This window comes from Rutidosis leptorrhynchoides, chromosome 10 (genome assembly GCF_046630445.1).
Source record: "Rutidosis leptorrhynchoides isolate AG116_Rl617_1_P2 chromosome 10, CSIRO_AGI_Rlap_v1, whole genome shotgun sequence".
In the NCBI taxonomy this organism is placed as follows: domain Eukaryota; kingdom Viridiplantae; phylum Streptophyta; class Magnoliopsida; order Asterales; family Asteraceae; genus Rutidosis; species Rutidosis leptorrhynchoides.
Genome location: NC_092342.1, coordinates 123685665 through 123699456, shown reverse-complemented (window position 1 = coordinate 123699456; position 13792 = coordinate 123685665).

Sequence of the window (13792 nt, the reverse complement as noted above, 5' to 3'; positions counted from 1 at the left end):
CCTTTAGTTCTATAAGTTGAGTTGTGGATAGTTTGAGGACTTGATCTTCTGGATACTTACACTTTACATGTTTTGGAAAAAGAATTCTAGTTTATGGAAAACCTTGAAACCTAATACATTATTTACAATGAGGCCAAAGTTTTGATAGCTACAGAATTGGACTGAAACAGAATGCTTGACATTTCGGAATAAACTATACCAATTGGCTAAACCAAATCATCTCATCTTTTGATATGTGTTAGTATAGCTTTTCCTTGAAATTTAGCCACTGAACTGTCTTGATTTTCATGCTCCAAGCTCTGGTTATGCCCAATATAAAACTGATGCGCAGATTAAAACTGATTTCGTGCAATGTGTATTGTGAATGCGAGTATGTGCTTTGTTCTAGGGAGATAACTTTGAAATTGTGAATGAATGTGGATTACATACTGATCTTTAACATGCCATAAGTAAATTTTGATTGTCATGTGTTTATATGTGTCTTGGTTGCACACTACTTAACATGCGGTATGACAACGAAATCGGTAATCGATGAAACTTGAAACTGAAACTGAAAGTGAATGTTATGAACCAAGTTTGACTATTTGACCAACATTGTCATGGACCTACTGATGTGTTGACTTTGTTTGACCACTTTGACCAAGTTTGACTTTTGTATGACCTTGGTTGACTTTTGTTGACTTGCATGAACTAGTTGACTACGTGTTGACTTTTACATTGAAACGCGTCAGTCTGAGCAATCGGACAACTTACTCTATGAAATATCTATTGTATTATATACATCTATTGACCAACCTAAGGACATCTAGGTTGCGTTACTCGGCCGGTAATCGTACACGCTATTTTGCTTACTTTTCATACCGAGCTTTTCAAAGGTGAGTCTACAGTCCCGCTTTTTATATATTTTCAGGGATGAGAATACACACTGGTTACATTTACATTTTTTTTACAAATGCTTTTACTTTTGACACGAGTACTATTATACATGTTGATTTATTGTTCACAAAGCCCCTAGCTTGAATACTTCAATTACCTTCGGGTAAACACAATTTAGATGGAAGGATCTGTTAGGTTAGACAAACCTCACCCTACTATAACTGTGGTGCATTTACTTTGAACTTTATGTACACTCGAACAAGTGTATACGTTTTATGGGGTAAAGGATAAGTGTACTGTATACTATACGCAGGTCTTTATGCTAGTATTCAAGTGCTCATGGAAGTATGTACATTTTGCAACGTTTGGGTTGTGCCTATTGAAATCTCGTGGTAAAATGCAAATGAACTGTTTTTCTGAATACTGTTTTTCAGACACTGTTATACATTACTTAAACCTGTAGATTCACCAAGATCATCGTTAACCTGTTTTTGAGTGTTTTATTCTCAGGTCCATAGAGGTACTAGCTTTCGCTGTTTTTGAGCTAAACTATCGCTCGATCGAAAAGTTTGTATACGCGCTCGTGATTACGGCGCGACAGCTGCGGCGATACTTCGAAGCTCATCCTATAGTGGTATTGACAGATCAGCCTATCCGAAAAATCCTGAATAAACCAGAAACGTCGGGACGACTAACGAAGTGGGCAATCGAGTTGGGAGAACATGAGATTAATTTTTGTGCTAGAAGCGCAGTCAAGGGACAGATACTAGCAGATTTCCTACCTGAAACCACTTCCTATATGCCGACTACGCTAGATTTGGAAAACGCTACACCATCAGTGTGACAACACGGAAATTTTCGACCAAATTTAAACTTGATCTTTATATATTTCCGACACGATAAACAAAGTCTGTAATGTTGAAATCTCGAAAACTTTGAACTGTGTTCATGAATTCATTTACCCATCGACTGCTCTTGACGATTCATGAACAATTATGTGTAAAACGACCCGGATTTTTCCGTTAATAAATATGAGATTAATATTTACACAATTAAATGTTTCCAACATGTGAAGCAATCAAACTTGTTAAGACTTGATTAATTGAAACGGAATTTATGTAAACGTTTGACCACCCTTTTATGCTTACGATTCATGAAGGTCATAACTTGTATTTATTATATATATGTATATATATATATATATATATATATATATATATATATATATATATACTTTTAACTTGAAAATATGATAATTAAATATCTCATTAAGTATATTAACAAAGTATTATATATATCTTTTCATACTACTAATTTAAAGAGTTTTTGAACAATATATATGTTACTATTTAAACGATGTAATTAACTTATGTTAAAATGTATTTTCATATAAAGTATTACGACTGTAAATACATCCTTACAAGTATTAAATACACTTTATAATATACTAATACATATAAAGAATAGCTATACTCATATTTTCGTTCAATTTCCTCACGAATTATACTCGCATTCATACGGTATTTTTACCCGTATTATACACAGCTTCTAGAAGTATTTACTATTGATATATACCAATAGAAATCTACAATTATTTGTGTAATATGTCATCCATGACCTAATCAATTTAATATGTCATCCATGACTTAATACATTTTAATTTATCTTAGATATTTTCACTAAAAACCAAATTTTCAAGCCTATAATTAAGCACCATTTCTAACTCATTTTTACACATTCATTTTCCAAATTTTACTTCCAATATTCACACACACTTGCAAGAACTCTCTCAAGTTTTGTTCTACTACTTATTTCCAGCAACTTTACATTCTAAACTTGAGGTAAAAACTCTACTTTAACTCCTGTTCAATTCATATGTTTATAGCTATCTATATAAGAATTTATAAACAAGAACATAGTTTAGTTGATTCTAAACTTATTTGAAAAACTAATCTAATCTTTCTAACTTAACTCTAATAACACTTATTTATATGTATTATGATGTTATATTAAGTTAATATAAGAACTTATAACTTGTACATATGAAGAACACCTTGAAACTTAACATATATCGTTTAATCTCCATTCGGTAAAAAGCGGGCTGTTTTGGGTTAGGAATTAAAAACCTATCTTAGACTTTGAGTTCGAGAGTAAGACTTTGGAAATATATCAATATATGTAAATAAGACTTCCAGAATTTTTTTCATTATTTTAGACAAAGTGGAAGTATTTTATCAAAAATCATATATTGGGTGGGTGCAGGGATTCTTCCAAATCTGTCCACCGGCACAAAAAGAGGGTAAAACTCTGAATATTAATACATGGGCTGAACTTTTTGAATTGTTTTTGAAAAATTAACTTCTTAAGGAATCCATAGCAATTTGATTCACTTTAAACGGAATTGTAATGAATATTTGGCGAACAAAACAAAATCTGCTAAAATTAACGTTGTATGGACGAAATTTATATTGTAACAACTATATTAACCATATCCTTGCTAACTTTTCCTATATCTTATATATATTTGGACATGTTATCATTAGTATAACAAAATATTTTAATCTTAATTAATTTCGAGATTGTATATATATATAATAATCTTGGTACATTCCATGACAATATGTATACAATACGTTTTGATAAATCCTAAGACAATAAGTATACAATATGTTTTGATAAATTCTAAGACAATACGTATACAATACGTCTCTGGATTGATGCAAAGACAATACGTATACAGTAAGTCATGGGGTAATTCTAAGATTATATATATACCGATTATTGGACTGTTGGACATATAGGACTATTTTGAACTACTAACAAAGGACTACTAAAATAAAAATGTTAAAAATTAATATATAAGTATTCTATGAACTTGTTTTATTTTATTCACATGTCGTATTATTATCTGAATCATTATTATTGTTATAGGTTCATGAATCCAAGGACGACGGCCATATTTTTAATAACCTGAAAACTTATTATTAATATACTTTTACTACCGTGAGTATATAGTCCCATTTTTAAACTCAACAAATATTTTGGGATTATAATACATGCATTTTATGTTTTACGCCATAGACACAAGTACTTAAAATATATTCTACGTTGAGTTGTACCACCTTGCATATCTTCTCTAATAGCTTGGTAACTAATATTTACATGTTGTAAGAACATGTAAGCGCGAATCCTATTGATAGATCTATCGGGTTTGACAACCCCAACCGTGCTAGTCGCTCTAGTATCGTAAACGGTTGCATAGTACTTTGTTTTTACTACACTTGGTACAGTGTAGGGAGATTTCATAATAAAGGGAATATGCTACATTAATGGTTAAGTATGGTTACCGAAGCGCTCAATAACTTATAGAATACTTTTATACACTTGCGAGTGTACATATATTTATAACTATGAAATCTTGTGGTCTATATTTATATCGATATTAAACCTATATATCTCACCAACCTTTGTGTTGACTGTTTAAGCATGTTTATTCTCAGGTCCTTAAGAAAGTCTTTCGATGTTGCATAATCTGAGCAAGTCGTGCATGGAGTCTCATGCTTTTGTTTAAATAAAATGTTGCATTCAATAAAACCTTTGTCATGTATTATATTTGACTGTTATGTCAAGTGTGTAGTATTTGAAAACCGATGTATTATGGGGATTATTCCTTAAATAATCGCTCAATTGTTTAAAACATGCATTATGTATAATAATGGTGTGCTTTTTATGAAACGAATGCAATATTTTTCTAAAACGTATCATATAGAGGTCAAATACCTCGCTATGGGACCAATGAATAATGTACTGCATTTATAGTAATATGGACGGGTCGTTTCAGTTGGTATCAGAGCGTTGGTCCTAGCGAATCAGGTCTTGCATTAGTGTGTCTAATTGATGGTTGTTAGGATGCATTAGTGAGTCTTGACTTCGACCGTGTCTGCATGTCAAAAGTTTTACTTATCATTCTGTGTTGAAAATTACCTACTTATCAACCTTAAGAAATTACCTGCTTATCATTCTTAGTCTAGACACGTCTTGCTGCATTGATTGCATGAATAGTGTATAGACAAAATTCATATCCTATCATACCTGCTAAATCATATCTTATCATATCTATTACTGTAAACTTTGCCTGACATATTCCGTAAATCCCTCCGTAATCTACAAAATCTTTTGCTCTATATATATAGATATTCTATGTAATAAGAACACCATCCGATAGTCGAAAATCATTTCACATCAAAAAATCCTTTATTCAATCGAACGAAATGGAATTCGTCATTTCAAGTCCCTCGTATTCTGAAATGGAATCCCACTCAAGTTCCGAAAGCAGTGTGACCGAAATGGATCAACCAATCAGTCATCATCTATTCTGGATGAATTGGGGATGGGTTCGTAGCCTCCTCATTCATTGGAAACAAGAAGAAGGTAATCCCTTCCATCCACCACATTTCCCTCTTGTCGAAGAACCGGAAGCACTTACCGGTGAACATGTCCAAAACACCATTTTCTCTCTCATTTCTAGAGTATCTCGTCACGATTATATACTATATCAAATTCTAGATTTTATTTATCCTCTTTTCCGAACCGACAATCATCCCGGCGTAATGGAGGAAGTCAACGAGCTTCGCGCTCGGGTAGTGGCTTTGGAGAATATGGTGCAAAGGTTACAAACACCAGCAGCAGCACCAGCAGCATAACCAGTACCACCATCAACAACATCAACACTACCATCACCACCTCCAACCGCAACCGCGTCATAAACCTCAACTTTACAATCTGTTCCACGAGCACCAATGTCATACGCTCTGTAGATACCAAGGAATAACAACAATAACAAACGATGAAGTGTTGTTTCATAACTTCACTAGAGAAACATTTTGCGACGATTATGTAGTCTCTAAAGTCTTAGAGATTATCTATTCTAGCCCTAACCATAAATCAGTTGAGTGAACCAAAATGATAGAAATAAGAGTAGAAACACTGACAAGAATGGTGTGTGATTTACAAGTTAGACTTGTTTTACCAGCAGCATCAACAGTACCGTTAGCATCACCAGCACAGTCAGTGTCGTCGGTATTGTCAAAATCAGCAGCCCCTATAACATCACAAACTCCGCCAGTTCAAGAATCACCGTGAACATCATTACAAGTCAACAACAAGTATGTCATATTAACGAGTTATGAAGTATTAACTCATTTCCACCGAAGGATTTATATGTAGATCTTATACCATAATAAATCTTTCTGTACTAAGCTATTATGTTTGAATCTTAACTATTCGGTTAATTCATATTATTAATATGCGATGAGGTACGTCCTTCGTCTGCAATCTAACCATCGTTAACTACAATTTCTGTCTCAATTCAATAAATTTCAACTCGTAATAAATCAAGTGTATTATTCAAATATATGTTTGATTTTACACTTTCATCGTCGATGTACTCGAAACTTTTCAGATAACATCATTCGTACCTTGCAAAATTTACAAGAATTTCACGAACACCAACATCATGCATCCACAAATAACAAAGTATTGGTTCATAATTCATTGAAGAAATACTCCGTAAAAGTTATGTAATTTCTAAAGTTTTTATGGATTATTCAATTCTAGTTTCAACCGTAAAGCAAATGAGTTTAATTTAATATTAACTCATTAAATCTATATTACATCTGAAGAAAATATACACATATATATTCATAAAGACGGTAATAAAATTCTTTTGTACAAAATATTAATTGTGAAAAAACCAACATCATGCATCCACAAATAACAAAGTATTGGTTCATAATTCATTGAAGAAATACTCCGTAAAAGTTATGTAATTTCTAAAGTTTTTATGGATTATTCAATTCTAGTTTCAACCGTAAAGCAAATGAGTTTAATTTAATATTAACTCATTAAATCTATATTACATCTGAAGAAAATATACACATATATATTCATAAAGACGGTAATAAAATTCTTTTGTACAAAATATTAATTGTGAAAAAAATTTTAACGGGTAGGTAATACCCGAGAGATATATAAATTCACAATTTATATACTACATTCTCCGAATCTGAATCAGCAACCAGCAACTATACTCACTATACATTCTTCCATAGAAAATCAAAACAACCATACTCATTCAAATTCAATTACATGTTCTGATTTTGAAATCGAAAAATTGAATTCGAGATATAACCGGTATCATCACTCTTAGATTCCTACATATTTCAAAGCTATACTTTGACTTCAAAACTGTGTTAGAACATCATAGGTATATTAACGATTACAATCTGTGTTCAAACCCTCCGAAATTCCTGAAGACAATCTAAATAATGAGCAATCGAGATGATGATCCAACCACATGTTACCCACAGTTATGTACCTGAAAAACCCTCGAAACCAAAGTCATAGTCTAACACGTATCCGTGTCAGACCCTTTGGCATTTACTAGCTAAAACAACTTTTCAATCTCTTTTCAAAATAGACAGTTTTGTCACAGCTCCAGCAAATCACCTTCAATTGTTTATTTGAATAAGCCTTACTATAACGATTACCCTTCGTCATAGTTACCGGGGAACCTTTCATATCTTGCCACATTAGCAGAAAACTTATCAGCAACTTCATTGATCTTTAAGCCTCTCCAAATAATCACGATACTTATTCATTGAAACTTTATCAGGTACTCATCTACATCTTGTAACAATAATTGCCATATCAAGTACCAGGAAATCAGCAAGTCAGTATTTTGAATCTCGCAGCATTTCTACATCAATAGTTATATGTATACATATAACATTTATCTCTTAGAATTATGATCTTCCAATCTGAAATTCTAAAAAACACTCTAGTCTACGAATCAGTTCTTTAAATTTTGAGAAAGCTAATAAAGCAGCGAAAACTGTTGATGACTTTACAATGTCAAAAGTTTGATGATAAAGAGTAGTGTATTGGCAAAGCTCAGAAAAAGAGAAGGTTTAAAACTGAAAAACGGATTGAGCAAAGTATGAAGGAAGCTGTGGACAAGTCACAAAGACTAAATCTTCCTGCAAAGGATCCAAATGATTCAGTGCCTGCTGAAGTCATTAACGAATACCTTACTCCTGACTCTAAACCCTTGCGGACAATATTCTTCATCATCCTCTGATATTAGAAATTCTAAGATATCATCATATCTTTCATTATAAATATCCTCCATATTTCTGAAGATATTTTCATAACTATTCTTAACTGAAATCTTTTATCTCTTCGCGATATCAGTGTTACATCAGAAGGGAAACTGTTTTAGTTTCTAAATTCTGAAAACTTCGAGTTTGAAATATGAATGTTTTTGAAGTAGTGTTGGGAACTAATGCATGAGTTAGTATAATATAATGACACTTGATCAACATGATTATATTACAGTAAGTCATGCTGAGTTTCTAAATGGAACGTGATGATTCACAGATCATAACATCATCATGTGCTATGTTACACGACTCTTGTATTCTATTTAACCTCTAAAATATCAAGAAAATATTTCTTGATGATTCGGTATTTTCCAGGGTATTCAGGTAATTTAACAAATCAGAATCGTGCCATTACCATTTCTTTTTTAGAACATTAACAATGTTTATTCCAAAATTTATATCTGCGAATTCTGGACCATTACAAGCGGTGCTTAATCGCAAGAAGAAGAAACGAAAGGACAAAGCTCCGAAACCGAAATTGGAGTATAAATCGCAGCAAATAAAAGAGAGCATTAACTGGGGATGACAATGATTATAGAAGACAGAAGCAGGGACATCGAAATTAAAGGGAAGATATAAAACCCAACAACCCATAAACTATAAACCGTATATATCGATACATATAGCAATATAAAGACACGGGAGAACTAAAACACTATAAAACCAAGAGTATAGTGGAAGTGAATAGATTCTTCCGGTGGCAGATGAAAAAGAAGAATGACGGATATAAGAGTTAGGAGTATATCAAGGATTAGAACCGGATGGAGCATATTGACGAATACTTTAAAGTATGAGTTGAGAGAGAAAGAATAGAAGGTGTGAGTTGTAAGGAAATGAAGGGTGAAATGCCCCGTTCATATTAATTATAAACGTTCCATATTAATTGATTTCTTTGCGAGGTTTTGACCTCTATATGAGACGTTTTTCAAATCTTGCATTCGTTTTTAAAAACAACCATAACCTTTATTATTGAATAAAGTTCTTAATGACATAATTTAGATTGTCTATCAAAGACAATCTCCTCAAATAAATAAGTTTTTACACAACCCATTACAATATGATCAAATATATTACAACAAATACTCCGAATGCAAGTTTAAACAATATAAACAATTATGCCGACTCCAAATCTTGACCTTGGGTTGGCATACGACAGCGGAAGCGTTTTTAATATTCACCTGAGAATAAACATGCTTAAAACGTCAACAAAAAATGTTGGTGAGTCATAGGTTTAATTTCTATATAATAATCATAACATTTAATAAGCCACAAGATTTCATTTAATCAAATACGCAGGATCTTTACAACTTTAAAAATCATTCATACGATGAGTCGCCTGGTAACCAACCTTAACATAGAGCGCTTAAGATATCTGGCATCATACATTCCACTATTCAAATGTATGACAAGAACCCTTCGAAGTACTAAAGCATTTCCACTATTCGAAAATGGGGGTGGTTGGTGCCCGTAGATCTACCTTTAGGATTCGCGTCAATTAGTGTTTTTCACTAATTCTTAGGTTACCAAGCATAATAATAATAAGTACAGATATTCGGTATAACAAAACGGTCGTAGAATGTAGTTTCATGAACTTGTGCTTATTTTGTAAAACATTTATAAATTTGCATGTATTCTCATCCCAAAATAATTTAGATAGTAAAAATGGGACTATAACTATCTTTCACAGATTACTAATTCGTCGAGAATTAGAGTTGGCCACGGGTTGATTTATGAACCTATAACAATATATACATATATTAAAATATGATCGAAATATATTCACAATATTTTCTTTATTACGTGTTGATGATTTTTAGTTGTCCAGTTAGCAGTCCAACGTTAGTAGTCCATAATTTGTCGTACATGAATAACTTAATATATATCTTGAATCAATCCATGACCCAGTGTATACATATCTCAGTATTGATCACAACTCAAACTATATATATATATATATATATATATATATATATATATATATATATATATATATATATATATATATATATATATATATATTGGAATCAACCTCAACCCTGTATAGCTAACTCCAACATTTGCATATAGAGTGTCTATGGTTGTTTCGCAATATATATATAGATGGGTCGACATGATAGGTTGAAACATTGTATACGTGTCTATGGTATCTCAAGATTACATAATATACAATATAAGTTGATTAAGTTATGGTTGGAATAGATTTCTTACAAATTTTCACGTAGCTAAAATGAGTAGTTTTAACCAATTTTGTTTTACCCGTCATTTCTTCGTTTCAAATCCGTTTTGAGTGATTTAAGTGGCTACGGTTTCATATTGAACTTACCTTTATGAAACTAAACAGAAAAAGTATAGGTTTATAGTCGGAAATATAAGTTACAAGTCATTTTTGAAAGAGGTAGTCATTTCCGTCGAAAGAACGACATCTTGATGACTATTTTGAAAAACATACTTTCACTTTGAGTTTAACCATGATTTTTGGATATAGTTTCATATTCATAAGAAAAATCATTTTCCCAGAAGTATAGCTTTTAAATCAAAGTTTTTCATAGTTTTTAATTATCCAAACCAAAACAGCCCCCGGTTGTACTACGACGGCGTATATCCGGTTTTACGGTGTTCTTCGTGTTTACAGGTTTTAAATCATTAAGTTAGCATATCATATAGATATAGAACATGTGTTTAATTGATTTTAAAAGTTAAGTTAGAAGGATTAACTTTGTTTGCAAACAAGTTTAGAATTAACTAAACTATGTTCTAGTGATTACAAGTTTAGCTCTTCGAATAAGATAGTTTTATATGGATGAATTGAATGATGTTATGAACATCATTACTACCTCAATTTTTCTGGATAAACCTACTGAAAATGAGAAAAATAGATCTAGCTTCAAAGGATTCTTGGATGGCTTGAAAGTTCTTGAAGTAGAATCATGACACGAAAACAAGTTCAAGTAAGATTTCCACTTGAAATAAGATTGTTATAGTTATAGAAATTGAATCAAAGTTTGAATATGAATATTACCTTGAATAAGAAAGATAACCTACTGTAAATAACAAAGGTTTCTTGATCTTAGATGATGAGTTGGAATGGATTAGAATGCTTGGAAGTAGTCATGAAGACTTGATATGATTCTTGAAGTGTTCTTGAAAGATGGTTGTTTTTATGATGATTAAAGCTTGTAATTGAAGCTAAAAGATGGTGAAAATGCTTGGAGATGATCAAGTATGATGTTAGGAGTATTTTGAGAGAGAAATTGTAGTGTAAGTATGAGAAAATGGAGTGAAGAAATTGTGTGCATTCATGAATACGTTTTTTACATTTTATAAAGAAAAAAAGATACTTAAGTTTGTTTTCTTGCTAAATAATTCATGCAAGTTGACAAATGATGGTTCCTACATGATCCTTAATCATTTAAGGCTACTAAGGAGCAGATTTTTATTAGTATAGATGAATAGTAAATACATCTAGAAGCTGCGTATTATACGAGTACAATACCATACATGTACGAGTAGAATTTTAGATGAAAATGAATGAGAATGTAATTGTAAGCATTTTTGTTAACTAGAAGTAATTTGATATGTGTCCTGAAGTCTTTCAAAAGTGTATAAATACATCATAATACATTACATGTATATATATTTAACTGAGTCGTTAAGTCATCGTTAGTCGTTACATGTAAGTGTTGTTTCGAAACCTTTAGGTTAACGATCTTGTTAAATATAATTGACCCTTTGTTATTACACTTAAATGAGATGTTAAATTAGTATGTTAACATGTTAACATGGTGTATTATCATATCTAATATCATATATATATATATATATATATATATATATATATATATATATATATATATATATATATATATATATATATATATATATGTGTGTGTGTGTGTGTGTGTGTGTGTGTGAAATACTATTACAATGATAATCGTTACATATATGTATATTGTTTCGAAGTCTTTAAGTTAGTAGTCTCATCTTATATATATAACTCATTGTTATTATACTTAATGAGATACTTAAATATCATTTAATCAAATCATATATATATATATATATATATATATATATATATATATATATATATATATATATATATATATATATATATATATATATATATATATATATATATATATATATATTCCTTTAATTAATTATTACGATAGATGACGTTCGTGAATCGTCAGACAGACTGGGTGTCCAAACGTTTGTATAAAATTCATTCCAAATAACCAAGTCTTAATGAGTTTGATTGCTTAACATGTTCGAAACATTTAATTATGTAAATATTAATCTTATATATATTAGCGGAAAAATCCGGGTCGTTACATTATACACCCGTTAAATTAAATTTCGTCCCGAAATTTGGAATAGTACCTAGTTAATGTGCGATATCGGTAAACATATGTGGATACTTCTGCTTCATTTGGTCTTCTCATTCCCAAGTGAATTCAGGTCCTCTACGAGCATTCCACCGAACCTTAACGATTGGTATCTTACTTTGTTTGAGTCGTTTGACCTCACGATCCATAATTTCGAAGGGTTCTTCGACGAAATTTAGTTTCTCATCAATATTAATCTCGTCTAAAGGAATAATGAGATCTTCGGTAGCTAGGCATTTCTTCAGGTTTGAAACATGAAAGGTATTATGAATCTTTTCTAATTGTGGTGGTAGCTCAAGTCGATAGGCCACTGGCCCAATACGTTTTTCAATCTTGAATGGCCCAATGTATCTTGGGCTCAATTTCCCTCGCTTTCCAAAACGAATAACCCCTTTCCAAGGTGATACCTTAAGCATAACCATATCACCCTCATCAAACTCTAAAGGTTTCCTTCTAACATCCGCGTAGCTCTTTTGCCGACTCCGGGCTGTTTTCAATCGTTGCTGAATCTGGATGACCTTGTCGGTAGTTTCCTGGATAATTTCCGGACCTGTAATCTGTTTTTCCCCCACATCACTCCAACAAATCGGAGACCTGCACTCCCTCCCATAAAGTTCCTCGAATGGTGCTGCCTCAATACTAGAATGGTAGCTGTTGTTGTAGGAAAACTCAGCTAACGGTAGATGTCGATCCTAACTGCTTCCAAAATCAATAACACATGCTCGTAGCATGTCTTCGAGTGTCTGAATTGTCCTTTCACTCTGCCCATCAGTTTGTGGATGATAGGCAGTACTTAAATCTAGAAGAATTCACAACGCTTCGTGTAATGCCTGCCAGAATCTGGAAGTAAATCTGCTATCACGATCAGAGATAATAGAGATTGGTATACCTTGTCTAGAAACAACTTCTTTCAGGTATAATCGTGCTAATTTCTCTATACCATCCTCTTATTTTATTGGCAGAAAGTGTGCTGACTTAGTAAGACGATCGACTATTACCCAAATCATATCATAACCACATGCGGTTCTTGGTAACTTAGCAATGAAATCCATGGTAATGTTTTCCCATTTCCATTCTGGGATTTCAGGTTGTTGGAGTAGACCCGATGGTTTATGATACTTAGCTTTGACTTTAGAACAAGTCAAACATGCTCCTACATATGTGGCTATATCGGCCTTCATTCCTGGCCACCAAAAGTTTCTCTTGAGGTCTTGGTACATTTTCCCCGCTCCGGGATGTATTGAATATCTGGTTTTATGTGCTTCATCTAGTACCACTTTCCTCAAATCCCCATTCTTTGGTACCCAA